The sequence below is a fragment of the Pristis pectinata genome, chromosome 8, assembly GCF_009764475.1.
Source record: "Pristis pectinata isolate sPriPec2 chromosome 8, sPriPec2.1.pri, whole genome shotgun sequence".
Classification (NCBI taxonomy): domain Eukaryota; kingdom Metazoa; phylum Chordata; class Chondrichthyes; order Rhinopristiformes; family Pristidae; genus Pristis; species Pristis pectinata.
The window spans coordinates 53797260-53811599 of record NC_067412.1 but is presented as its reverse complement, the minus strand read 5'-3'; positions in this window follow the sequence as shown (position 1 = coordinate 53811599).

The following is a 14340-nucleotide window of genomic DNA, read 5'->3' as shown; positions in this document are numbered from 1 at the left end:
CATTGTTTAGGCATACTAATCCCATCCTTTTGAATATTTTGTTTTGCTGATAATTCTTCCAGTTCAAATTTGGTTCTTAGCAACTTAATTTGAAGCTTTACTTTCAGTAATAAATTAGGTTAAGGCACTTCTATAAAAATGCTTTGGCTATATATAATCATAAAGATGATATCAAACGGAGCAGAAAAAATAGTCTCGTTGGCAGTGGAGCTCAGTGTGTGAGTGTCAATCATAAGGATGAAACATTTGCAACAATTTTTATTGGAAAATGCCAAGTGAATGATTCATATCTACCTCCTCATGGGATGTCAACTGTTAGGGAGGCTAGCTTTTAGCCAAATTAATTTACTCCAGAGGATACTAAGAATGAGATGAGATGCTGTGGTAACAGGCATAGTCCAATTGGTGGTGCTGAAGTCCTGCACTCCAAATCTAGCCCCTCATTGACTGTGGTTTTCTCATGCACCTGCTACACAGTATCTGTACCTGGGAAAAATTCCCACCTCAAATCTTCTTTGTGAAGAGGACAAATCCAATTCTACTATCACCAGTCTACTGTTATTCATCAGCAGAATGATGAAAGGTGTCATCGGCAGCACCGTGAAATAGTACTTACTCATAAATAACCTCCTCAGCAATGTTCAGTTTGTGTTTTATCAGAAGCATTTGACACAAAACTTATTTAGCCTTGGCCCAAAAATCGACTGAGGAGTTAAATTCCAGAGGTGAGGTGAGAAAGGCAGCACAGCAGTGTGGCATCAAGGAGTTCTTGTAAAACTGAGGCCACTGGGTATCAATGGGAAGATTCATCACTCCCTGTAGTTATGCTATACACAAAGAAGAATGGTTATGCATGTCAGAAGTCAATCATCACAGCCCCAGGATATCACTGCAGGAGTTCTTCTGGGCAGTGTGCTGGGCCAGGCCATCTTCAGTTGATTCTTCAGTGATGTTCCCTTTTTGATGTCAGAAGTAGGGCTATTTGTTGATAATTGCACAATGTTCAATTCCATTTCCAGCTGCTCATATAATGAAATAGTCCATGGCTGCATGCAGCAAGTCTTGGACAACATGCAGTCTTGGGGTGACGTGGCAACTAATGTCAATGACTCACAAATGCCTGGCAACAATTACCTCCAAGAAGAGAGTCTAATCACCTTTCTTTGATCTTCAACAACATTAACATTGAAACGTTCCCCAATGTAATTTTCTGGGTGTCACCATTTACCAGAACCTGAATGGGACCACATAAACCTATGGCTGGAAGATCAGTTGGGAGGCTATGTATCCTGTGGGGATTAACACATCTGACACACTAAAGACTTTCCACAATTTACAAGATACAACTCAGAATCATGATGACATACACTCCATTTGCCTGGATCAGTGTAGTGCCAATATCTCTCAAGAAGCATCATGCCATCCAGCACAAAGCAATCTATTTGATTGACGCCTCAGGAACCAGCATATACATTAGTTCTCACCACCACTTGCTCATCAAATGGATTACAGCTGTGCAATTTGTAGACAGTGAACAAATGTGTCACTAATCGGACTTGAAAAGCGAATGCCTTGTTTAAACAACACTCTTGAATACTTTGAATAACATACTTGGACATTAAAAGGTTTTCTAAAGGTATCATATTGTAAACTTATGACTGAAATTAGTATGCATGGTTTATGGGACAAATAGAGGAATGGATTAACACTGGCTACAAAACCAACACAGAGTGCTGTACTGAGTTAGCAACTCAGCAAGAAAGTAATGCTCTACTGTGATCATTGCTGGGATTATGGATAGTCACCACTTGCAATATGTTTGGACTTGATAAACTAAAGTATAGATCAACACCTGTGCATGATGTCAATTTGGGGGCATAGCTAATACTGAGGAAAATTGCTGCAATACAATGGATACAAACACATTTGCAGAATAGGGTAAATTAACTTCTACACAGATCAGGTGTGAGGTGATGCATTTTAGTTTGAGGAATAATGATGGCCCTGTTCCTCAGAGGTGCATCCAAATGGTATGGAGGAACAAACTGATGCATCTGCATAAATTGAAAATAATGTTAACAGTAGGAATGCATATTACTAAAACCTCAAAAATATAACCAAAACAATAGTTTCACTACCTGAAGAATGACGTTCAGAATCAAACTTATTTTAAAATTATAGAACCTTGGTTTAAACTTGCTTAGTGTTCTTTGCTTAGAACTAGTCTCCACATCACAAGATGAATGTGGAAAAAAAACTCAAATAAATTTGAGCTGCTAAACAAAAATGCATAGATTACTATAGAACTGAAAGGGTACAACTATTGCTGAAGACTTGAGCACATTTGTCTACAAGAGAGAAGGCAGATGAGTGACCTCTTAGATTTTTTCTCTGATGTTATGATAAAGGAGAAATAATTTCACTTGTTATAGAACCCAAAACCAAGCTCAATATTTATGAAACAATCCCCCACCCTAGTCAGCAGAAACCTCTTTGCTAGGGACTGGACACTGGAATTGAAGTAATGGAAATAGATAGTATTATTGAGGAATGAAAGAATAGAAGGATACATTGATAGGAAAAGGCAGAGCGGGAGAGCGGATCATGAGCATTGGGATAAGCATTTGGACCATGTGTCCCTTTCAGTACACAGAGTGCTAAGGTTATAGTACTGTGCTGTTCTAGACACAATGAGCTGAATATAAATAAAAATGGCACTTGGGTTACATTGAAGCTATTGGGTTGTAATTTTTGATGACCAATTTGTTTAAAATGCCATCTTTGGTCAAAGGTTTGGTTATAGATTGGTCTCATAGCTGACACGTTCTTAGCCAATGACCAATCTTGATGCTTTCAATAAATATCCAAATTATGGCTTTACTGATTTCATTACTAATAGAAAGATAGACGTAGAAAACCTCCAGCACAATTCAGGTCCTTCAGCCCACAAAGCTGTGCCGAACATGTCCCTACTCTAGACATTACTAGGCTTACCCATAGCCCTCTATTTTTCTCAGCTCCATGTACCTATCTAACAGTCTCTTAAAGGACCCTATCGTATCCACCTCCACCACTATTGCCGGCAGCCCATTCCACGTACTCACCACTCTCTCAGTAAAAAAACTTACCCCTGACATCTCCTCTATACCTACTCCCCAGCACCTTAAACCTAAGTGATCTTGTGGCCACCATTTCAGCCCTGGGGAAAAGCCTCTGACTATCCACCTGATCAATGCCTCTCATCATCTTATATACCTCTGTCAGGTCCCCCCTCATCTTCCGTCGCTCCAAGGAGAAAAGGCCGAGTTACCTCAACCTGCTTTCATAAGGCACGCTCTGCATTGCAGGCAGCATCCTTGTAAATCTCCTCTGCACCCTTTCTGTGGCTTCCACATCCTTTCTGTAGTGGGGCGACCAGAACTGAGCACAGTACTCCAGGTGGGGTCTGACCAGGATCCAATATAGCTGCAACAATACCTCTCGGCTCCTAAATTCAATTCAGGATTGATGAAGGACAATACACCATATGCCTTCTTAAGCACAGAGTCAACCTGTGCAGCTGCTTTGAGCGTCCAATGGACTCAGACCCCAAGATCCCTCTGATCCTCCACACTGCCAGGAGTTCTACCATTAATACTATATTCTGCCAACATATTTGACCTACCAAAATGAACCACTTCACACTTATCTGGGTTGAACTGCATCTGCCACTTCTCAGCCCAACTCTGCATCCTATCTATGTCCCGCTGTAACCTCTGACAGCCCTCTATACTATCCACAACACCTCCAACCTTTGTGTCATCCACAAACTTACTAACCCATTCCTCCACTTCTTCATCCAGGTCGTTTACAAAGAGTAAGGGTCCCAGAACAGATCCCTGAGGTACACCACTGGTCACTGATGTCCATGCAGAATACAACCCTTCAACAACCACTCTTTGCCTTCTGTGGGCCAGCCAGTTCTGGATCCACATTACAATGTCCCCTTGGATCCCATGCCTCCTTACTTTCTCAATAAGCCTTGCATGGGATACTTTATCAAATGCCTTGCTGAAATCCACATACACTACATCTACTGCTCTCCTTTCATCGATGTGTTTAGTCACATCCTCAAAAAATTCAATCAGTCTCTTAAGGCAGGACCTGCCCTTGACAAAGCCATGCTGACTATTCCTAATCATATTATACCTCTCCAAATGTTCATGAATCCTGCCTCTCAGGCTCTTCTCCGTCAGCTTACCAACCATTGAGGTAAGACTCACTGGTCTGTAATTTCCTGGGCTATCTCTACTCCTTTTCTTGAATAAGGAAACAACATTCGCAACCCTCCAATCTTCTGGAACCTCTCCCGTCTCCATCAATGATGCAAAGATCATCATCAGAGGCCCCACAATCTCTTCCCTCACCTCCCACAGTAGCCTGGGGTACATGTCATCCAGTCCTGGTGACTTATCCAACTTGATGTTTTCCAACAGTTTCAGGACCTCCTCTTTTCTAATATCTATATGCTCAAGCTTTTCAGCCTGCTGCAATTCTTCACTACAATCCCCCAGATCTTTTTCCGTAGTGAATACTGATGTAAAGTATTCATTAAGTACTTCCGCTATTTCTTCCGGATCCATATACACTTTCCCACTGCTGCATTTGATAGGCCCTATTCTTTCGCATATTATCCTCTTGTTCTTTACGTACTTGTAGAATGCCTTGGGGTTTTCCTTAATCCTGCCCACCAAGGCCTTCTCATGTCCCTTCCTGGCTCTCCTAATTTCCTTGTTAAGCTCCTTCCTGTTAGCCTTATACTCGTCCAGATCTCTAACATTACCTAGCTCTCTGAACCTTTTTTAAGTTTTTGTTTTCCTTTTGACTAGATTTATTATAGCCTTTGTACACGGTTCCTGTATTTCTTGTCCTGTGTTCTTGACTCCCCTGTCTCATTGGAACATGCCTATGCAGAACTCCACACAAATATCCCCTGAATATTTGCCATATTTCTTCTGTACTTTTCCCTGAGAACATCTGTTCCCAATTTAATCTTCCAATTTCCTGCCTGAGAGCCTCATAATTCCCTTTACTCCAAGTAAACGCCTTTCTAGTCTGTCTGTTCCTATCTCTCTCCAGTGCTATCATAAAGGAAATAGAATTATGATCACTATCTCCAAAATGCTCACCCACTGAGAGATCTAACACCTGACCAGGTTCATTTCCTAATACCAAATTTAAGCACAGCCTCTCCTCTTGTAGGCCTATCTACATATTGTGTCAAGAATCCTTCCTGAACACACTTAACAAACTCCACCCCATCTAAACCCCTCACTGTCTGGAGATGCCAATCGATGTTTGGGAAATTAAAATCTCCCATCACAACAACTCTATATTATCACACCTTTCTAGGATCTGCTTCCCTCTCTGCTCCTCAATATCCCTGTTACTATTGGGCGGCTTATAAAAAACACCCAGTAAAGTTATTGACCCTTTCCTGTACCTAACCTCCACCCACACAGACTCCGTAGACAGTCCCTCCATGACTTCCACCTTTTCTGCAGCCATGACACTATCTCTGATCAACAGTGCCACTCTCCTACTTCTTTTGCCTCCCTCCATCGCTTTTGTGAAACATCTAAAACCCGGCACTTGAAGCAACCATTCCAGTCCCTGAGCCATCCAAGTCTCTGTAATGGCCACCACATCGTAGCTCCAAGAATTTATCCAAGCTCTAAGCTCATCTGCCTTGTTCACAATACTCCTTGCGTTAAAATAGACACATCTCAAACCGGTCTGAGCATGTCCCTTCTCTATCACCTGCCTGTCCTCCCTCTCATACCTTCTACTAGCTTTCTCTATTTGAGAGCCAAACACCTCTTCCCCGGTCTCTCCAGTTCGGATCCCACCCCCCAACAATTCTAGTTTAAACTCCCCCCAGTAGCCTTAGCAAACCTCCCCGCCAGGATATCGGTCCCCCTGGGATTCAAGTGCAACCCATCCTCTTTGTACAGGTCATACCTGCCCCAAAAGAGGCCCCAATGATCCAGAAATCTGAATCCCTGCTCCTTACTCCAATCCCTTAGCCACGCATTTAACCTTCTCCTCATTCTATTTCTATACCCACTGTCACTTGGCACAGGCAGTAATCCTGAAATTACTACCTTTGAGGTCCTGCTTCTCAACTTCCTTCCTAACTCCCTATAGTCTTTTTTCAGGACCTCATTCTTTCCCTACCTATGTTGTTGGTACCAATATGTACCACAACCTCTGGCTGTTCTCTCTCCTGTTCATTGATCTGAGAAAATGGATTACTGGTTTTATGAATGATTTAGTCACTGCTCTGTTTTTTGTTATTAATGCAACACCTGTCATGTGCTGTTTTTGGACATAATAGGTAAAATCCTGTTTTCCGTGGTAAAGTGATCCAGCTAGTAGAGCTGCTGCCTCATAGCTTCAGTGACCCAGGTTAAATCCTGACAATAGGTGCTGACTGCATGGTGTTTGTACATTTTACCCGTGAACACTAGGGCTTCACCTAGGTGCTCCAGTTTCTCCCCACATCACAAAGGTGTGTTGGTAGAGCAAGTCACTACTGAAAAAAAAACTTCTTAAGTGTTGGTAAGTGGCAAAATAATCTAAAAAATGAGTGTGGATGGAATGTAAGTCCAAGGTTGCAGGGAAATAAAAGGAAGAATGGAACTGACAGGAAGGGTTCATTGAGAGCGGCATGGAACCGATGTACCCACTTCTGTTCATAATAAATCAGTAACTAATTAGTCATCTGCTCCATAAAACCCACCAATAATCACTGTTCATCAAATGTTCAGGAGTGTGCATACATGAGTGTGTCTGTGTATGTGCATGTTAAATGATGGAAGAGCATAAGGTTGTTAGAAGCTTAATGAGCGAGTGGGTGTGGGGGAAGGATGTGAAATGTTACCTCAGGTAGACTACAATGCAAAGTTGAAGTTCTGATTACATCAGCCATGTCCTAATTAAATGGCAGAACAGGCTTGATTGGTCAGATAGACCACTCCTGCTTCTAATCATATGTTTATTCTTAAAAATGTTTGCATCAAACTACAGTAAAAAAACAGTAATAATATAGCAGTGAACTAACAAAAATGTGAACATTTTTAGTGCTACTTTAACTTCTTTGATAATGTAAGGGTGAAAACAAAACCCAAACTTAATTCAGACACAAGAGGTTGCAGGTGTTGGAAAATGGAACAACAAACAATCTGCTGCAGGAATTCAATGGGTCGAGTAGCATATGTGGGAGGAAATAATTCCTTTCCTCCCACAGATGCTGTTTGACCTACTGAGTTCCTTCAGCACATTCTTTGTTGCTGAAAATTCTGCAAAATATTGTTGCAACCCAAGGAGCAGTTAATCACATAACATAATTCTTAACTGCATGACAGATTTAAAGACACATTCAGTATCCACAACTAATATTACATATACTACAGAATTGATAGATTACTTGAGGTGTTGTAGACCTTGGGATCATAATTCCCTTTCCTAGGGGAAGACTATGTGTGTCTTGGGAATGCTCTGTTTGCTAGTGTTCAGAAAAGAGTTTGTGACACAAGTCCTGAAGCCAAATCATGTTACCTGTTGCTGGCTGCTTTAAAGGTATCTGCTGGCATTCAGCTGCTCACAGACACTGCCACATCAAGCACTCTGCTTCATTGCTGGACTCTATGAGGTATTCCTTGGGAAACACCTCTCTGATACCATGTCAGCCAGGTATGGTATGGGATCAGAATCCTTATTCATTGGAATAGGAATTCCCTTCCTGGAGATGAGAAACAACAAACATTTTCAGCATTTCTAGCATTTTGTGTTCTTTTTTAGATTTCCTGCATCTGAAGTCTTTTTTTTTGATTTGCAAAGAATAAACTGTTCAGTTATTTATTTTTTCCCTTTATTTAAATATTTTAATTTATCAGATTGAATATATTTTATATTTTTAGTTTTAAAACTTTTTTTGAGGAAAATTTCCATTATTTTTCTCAGTGTCTTATGATATGAGAAATTTAAAACTACATACAACACCCTCACAACAGGAGACATGAGATAGAGCTCTGCTTCCAGTCCTGAATTCAATCAAGTGAGGTCAGTTGTCTGGGAGCAGGGACACAGCAGTATGCTAGATGAGGTCTGATTGTTGCTGAGGCTTTGATGTACTTTGTCATGTTTAGAAAATCCAGTGATTGGACATCATCCACCTGTGCCAGTTATTTTGGACATGGCAAGGGGAGGGCACATGATCAAGCCTGGTACAATATAGAATATGTGAAATACAGCCTCACGGTATCATCAAAGGTTCTTCTCCTCTCTCTGCTGATAATTGAGAGATGTTGTCATATCTGCAGGAAGAGTGTGGTAAACTGCACTTACATGAGCAGGGCTGGGTAACTGTGCGGTGAAGGCAGGTTGTTTTCAATAAATTGATCACAGCAATTTCACAGCTGCCACAAGAAAGTGAGAGGAGCACTATAAATATACAACTGTTGGAGGAATGAGCTAGGAAAGGACCGAGGTTATTTGAGATTACTGAGATTATCCATCCTTTCCCTTCTCTTATAAGACAGTAATAACCTGGCTTCTAAAATATCTGGATTCATCCTCAAAGTCTCTGGAAATGCTGAATGGTCAGACGTTGTCGAGTTGAAATAAAAATAAACGCTTCACCCAGACTTCTTTCACCAAACGCCGTAGTGTGTCAGGGACTGGCTTATTCATAGAATGGTATTTTGTCAGTTATAATAATGCAGTTAACTTCACAATAACAATAATCCAAATAAAGATGGTGCAGTGAGAAGAGGAGGATGAGCTAGGGAGAAGACTTCGAATTTTTATTTTCCTGCATGCAATTTAAATCTGTGCTTTCTCTCATGAAGCACGACACCATTGTAAATATGAACACATTGAAGTTTAGTTCAATCATGACAATGTGACATACTGAATTGAATCAAATCTGAACTAAAGGACCTAAAATAAAGGAATATTAATCTGAATGAGAAATTCCGATGATTAGTTCTTTGTTAAATCCCAGAGGGTATCAGATTTTTGCACATTGTTAACATAGGTAGACATGGGGAGACTCCAATCCTACATATCTTGACAAGCATGAATTTTCTTTTAAGGGGTTAGTTCATGGATATAGACACAGGTAGAAGCAGATTGGGAAGAGGAAGCTGATCCAGGAAAGAAGCTGGGTGATCAGAAAACAAAGTTAGAATGACTCAGAAAAAAAAACAGGATCCTAATTCCTGAAAGAGATTGCAGGAACTGCATGAAAATGGCTAGGAAAAGTGGGTCAGCAGGAGACAGTTTCTTGAGACTTGATGCATAACTAATGACACAGAACAGGGAGGGGGGATGATACAAACTGCAGGTGACAGAGTGGGGATCTGCAGGATGAATTGAGAGAACAGAGGGCTTAGTGTGTGTGTTTAAAGAGTTAATTGTGGAGTTAATTGCACAGCCTGGCTGAGGGAGAGCATGTGATGGACAGGAAGGTTACTGGAGGGGTAGAATATGGGGAGACAGACCATGGTCTTAAACACCCTCCTTCTGAGGAAATCCCATCAATGGCATCCACACAGTAGAGAAAAAGAGGACCACCCTACAGCTGACGGGGCACTTGAAGGAGCTCAGGGTATTAAATTGCCATGGCTGGTACCCAGAGAAGATCAAGTGAGAATCCAGTCATGACTGATGAATGATTATGGGCCACCTACTTGGGGCCAGGATGAGAGAGTTGGGAAACAATGAGCAGGTACATGGATTACAGTGATATTTTTGATTACTCCCAACTTTGAAATTAAGCAATAATTAAGATGGATCCATTCCTAAGGCTAAAGTTTTTTTTAGGAAAGGTAAATGGTTTGAACTGTAAGCCATTATGTATCAATTTGAAATGCAAACAAAGCATAACTAGTTTATTTTAAATTCTTGGCATATCTAAGAATGAATAGTTATCACTAAAAAACAGAGCAATTAACTTGGCCTATTTCACAAATAAAATAAACGTGGTGCCGTGAAAGGAGGGAGAAGACAGTGTTGAGATGTCCTGGAGTGTTTTTTTCTCCCCGCCACCTCCACTGTAAATGTGTTTTCCCATTTGAATTGAGACTGTGAAACATGCTGAGATGTAATTCAATTGTGACCATATTACATGTTGAATTTTATCAAAGGATGACACAGATACCACACAAACATGGGTGTGTTTGTAGTTTGGTCTAACCTACTGTTTGCTCAGTCCAGTAGGGGTGCAATGTGAAACTGAGTGAAGACTATAAGAGCACAAGACATAGGAGCAAAATTAGGCCATTCAGCCCATCAAGTCTGCTTCATAATTTGACCATGGCTGATTTATTTTTCCCTCTCAACCCCATTCTCCTGCCTTCTCCCCATAACCTTTGATGGCTTTACTAATGAAGAACCTATCAACCTCCACTTTAAAGATACCAAATGACTTGACCTCTACAACCATCTGCGGTGATGTATTCCACAGATTCACCACCTATGGCCAAAGAAATTCCTCCTCATCTCATTTCTAAAGGGACGTCCTTTTATTCTGAGGCTGGGCCCTCTGGTCCTTGGCTCTCCTACTACTGGAAGCATCCTCTGCATGTTCACTCTATGCAGGCCTTTCAATATTCAGTAGGTTTTTCTAAACTCCAGTGAGTACAGGCCCAAAGCCATCAAAAGCTCTTCGTACATTAACCCTTTCATCCCTGGGATCATTCTCGTAAACTGTGGACCCACTCTGACGCCAGCATATCCTTCCTCAGATATGGGGCCAAAATTGTTCACAATGCTCCAAATGTGGTCTGATCAATGCCTTTTGCAGCCTCGGCATTACATCTTTGCTTTCATATTCTGGTCCTCTCGAAATGAATGCTAACATTGCACTTACCCTCCTTACTACTGACTCACCCTGCAAGTTAACCTTTATGGAATCCTGCATCAGGACTCTCAAGTGTCTTTGCACCTCCAACTTCTGAATTATCTCCCTGTTTAGAAGATAGTCTACACCTTTATTCCTTATACCAAAGTACATGAGCATACACCTTCCGATGATGTATTCCATGTGCCACTGCTTTACCCATTCTCCCAACCTGTCCAAGTCCTTCTGCAGACTCCCTGCTTCCTCAACATTACCTGACCCTCCACTGATCCTTGTATCATCCACAAAACTTGGCCACAAAGCCATCAATTCTTTCATCCAGATCATTAACATATAACGTGAAAAGTAGAGGACCCAACACTGACCCCTGAGGAACACCACTAGTCAGCAGCAGCCAAAGAAAAGGTCCCCTTTATTCCCACTCATTGTCTCCTGCCAATCAGCCAATCTTCTATCCATGCTAGTACCTTTCCTGTCGTACCATGGGCTCCTATTTGGTTTAGCAACCCTCATGTGCGGCACCTTGTCAAAGTCCTTCTGAAAATCCAAGTAAACAACATCCACTGACTCTCCATTAACTGTACTGCCTGTTACTTCCTCAAAGAATTCCAACAGATTCATCAGGCAAGATCTCCCTTTAAGGATACCATGCTGACTGACTTCTGCCTATTTTATCATGTGCTTCCAAGTATCCTGAAACCTCATCCTTAATAATGGACTCTAAAATCTTACCAACCGCTGAAGTCAGGCTAACTGGCCTATTTTTTTCCTGTCTTTTGCCTGAAAGATCCAAGAAGCTTGAAGCTGCACCTAATAATGACGAATGGGGTTTTACTCTTAAAACTCAGACTGGACAGGCACAAGGGTACTGGAGTGGGAAGGGTGACATGGTTAGTAAATGGAAATCAAATATTAATAAAAGTTATGTTGCATTCAGTTTATATTAAAGATAAATCGAGTCATGTTTGCACATAGCTCCAGCTTTATCTGGATTGAGTAGTGTGAATACTGGACCTACATTCACTGGGAGTTTTTATTCTCTGTTCATGTTTGTAACAGTTGGAGAGTTTGTGTTATAGAGATTGACCAGATAGACGGCACTGTTAGCTTTAAAAAAATCGTTTAGAGGATTTGAGCATCCCTGACAACACCAGGGTTATAGCTTATCCTTAGTTGGCCTCGAAACCGAGAGGTGTTCCAGTCCATTCCGAGATGAGCGAAACACTTGGAGTCACATACTGCCCAGATCGGACAGGGCAGTAACATTTCCTTTCTGGAATGATGGGTTTTGATGGAATCCAGTGGACTCGTGATTGCTGTTACTGATAGACGCTTTTAATTCTTGATTTATTCAATGACTTCAGTTTGTTTCCCTGCTGCTGAGTGGGATGCAGACTTCAGCATAACTTGCCCTGCAATTGATCCACTGTACCTAAAATCCTGTGGAAGAATGGCCCCAAACATAACACGTGTGTTTATATTGTGCCTTTAATAAAAACAAGAATTTTCACAGCACATTGCAGTGAATTAATCACATTGACTGCATAGTTGGTGTCCAGAGACAAGACCATCCATAATGGCTTTGAGGTTTCAAATGGAACTGTCAAATTCTGCAGACCACCACCAATAAGATCATGACAGTTTCTGTGGTGCTGGTGAAGGGATAAATATTGCTCAGAACACCAAGTTTACCCAGTCTTACTCTTCTTGGAAATAATGCCATTGCATTTTTTTATACCCACTTAAAGGAGAATGAAATGGGGGCTTCAGTTTGGCATCTTATTCGAAGGAGAATACCACAGGAATCAGCGATCAACGCAGCCTGCGAGCACAGCGGTGGACGTGACTGGATAGATCTTAGTCCTTAAGAGTCCGGAATAGGAGGTGAACCATCAAACTGTGACTCAGCAATGTGATTCCTCCCAATAAAAAAAGGCCTGTCAAAACAAAGCATGAGCAGAGCAAAAACCTCCATGGCAGGTGCTTACTGTCAACTCAATAGGAAAGCAAAGCTCAGTGACTTTACTGTGAGCAGGTTGTGAGCAGAATTTCACACACCGGGTTATGGAATCTCATTCAATATATAAAATATCACCTTGGTAAAGTAGTTCACAAGCTTTTTGTCAGCTACATATTATGTCTTTCCATTGATGTTAAAAATATTGTATCTCCAAGAATTTCAGTGATGGCAAGAAATTTCTTTGAGCACTTGGCGAACTGGCAGAAAAAAAGTTGCAATGAAAATGAAAAGCAGTTGTTATGAAGTATTTCTGAGTGGTACAACCAAGCAAAATCCATTGCAGCATAGTGGCGAAATATTGAATTACTGCAATCAGTGGTAATAGTCAGAGCAGGTTCAAATCCAGTGCAGAATTTGATAATAAACCAACATTTCCCTTTAAGTAGATAAATTAGTAAAATCAGGCAATACACAATTAGGCTTCTGTAAGTGGCCAAATGCACCTTCAATTCAGTGTCCTGCCAAGGTAACTTTGGATATGGCTTCAAGACGAAACAATTTAAAACAAACAAAAATTCTCTTTCCCCACACCCCATCCCTGTTGCTCAGCAGATATGTGTCACCACACAGTTTGGAGACTGAGTTTGAATGACCATTCTTTAGAAGTTATGATATTATGTTAATAGAAAAGGCAAACAAGATATTTTATCTGGAAGTTGTGTTGAGGTCATGGACCACAGAAAACACAGACTCTGAACTTCTTTTGGTCCAGTCGCTGTACTAATGCACAGACTGTGTTTAATTTCTGGATGATGATGATTCCCAGGGCACTTAAGGTGAAAGATTCTCATAATGCCAATGTGTCGAATGGCGAGGACTCCTTTTGACCTTGACCATTCCTTTCACATGTGCTGTCGACGTGTTGTTTATTACTTATCAGCCCGTGCCAAAATGTAGCCTTGGGCTGCGAATGAAATTTAATGTTGTGCAGTCATCAACGAATGTTCTTATGTTGATGAAGCAGCTGTAGATGGTTGGGCTGAGACCGATGCCCTGAATAACTCCAGGCTCTTTAATATCATGCTCAAAAAATGGTGCCTAAGGACACTTACTCTCAACTTATCTCTGAATTTCTGATGTTTCTTATATATTACAGTTAAGTCAGTGATGGCTGGAGCAATTAAGTGAGCAAATTCCAGTTGGCCATAGATGAGTAGGTTATCTGTGAGTTAGTGCTGCTTTCTAACATTTCTATGGAATCTTCCATCACTTTGCTAGTGATTAACATAACCCAACAAGGTTGCAATTATCTATCTTGTGTTTATCTTGCGGACGGGGTCTAAACGGGCAAGTTCCCGGACCATCATATAGGTTTCATACACCCCTTAATTTATTTCTGTTTTCAATTGTTTGTTACTACTCAACTTCCATTATGCCCCACTCTTTAATTCAGCGTCAAAATTGTCATGTAAGA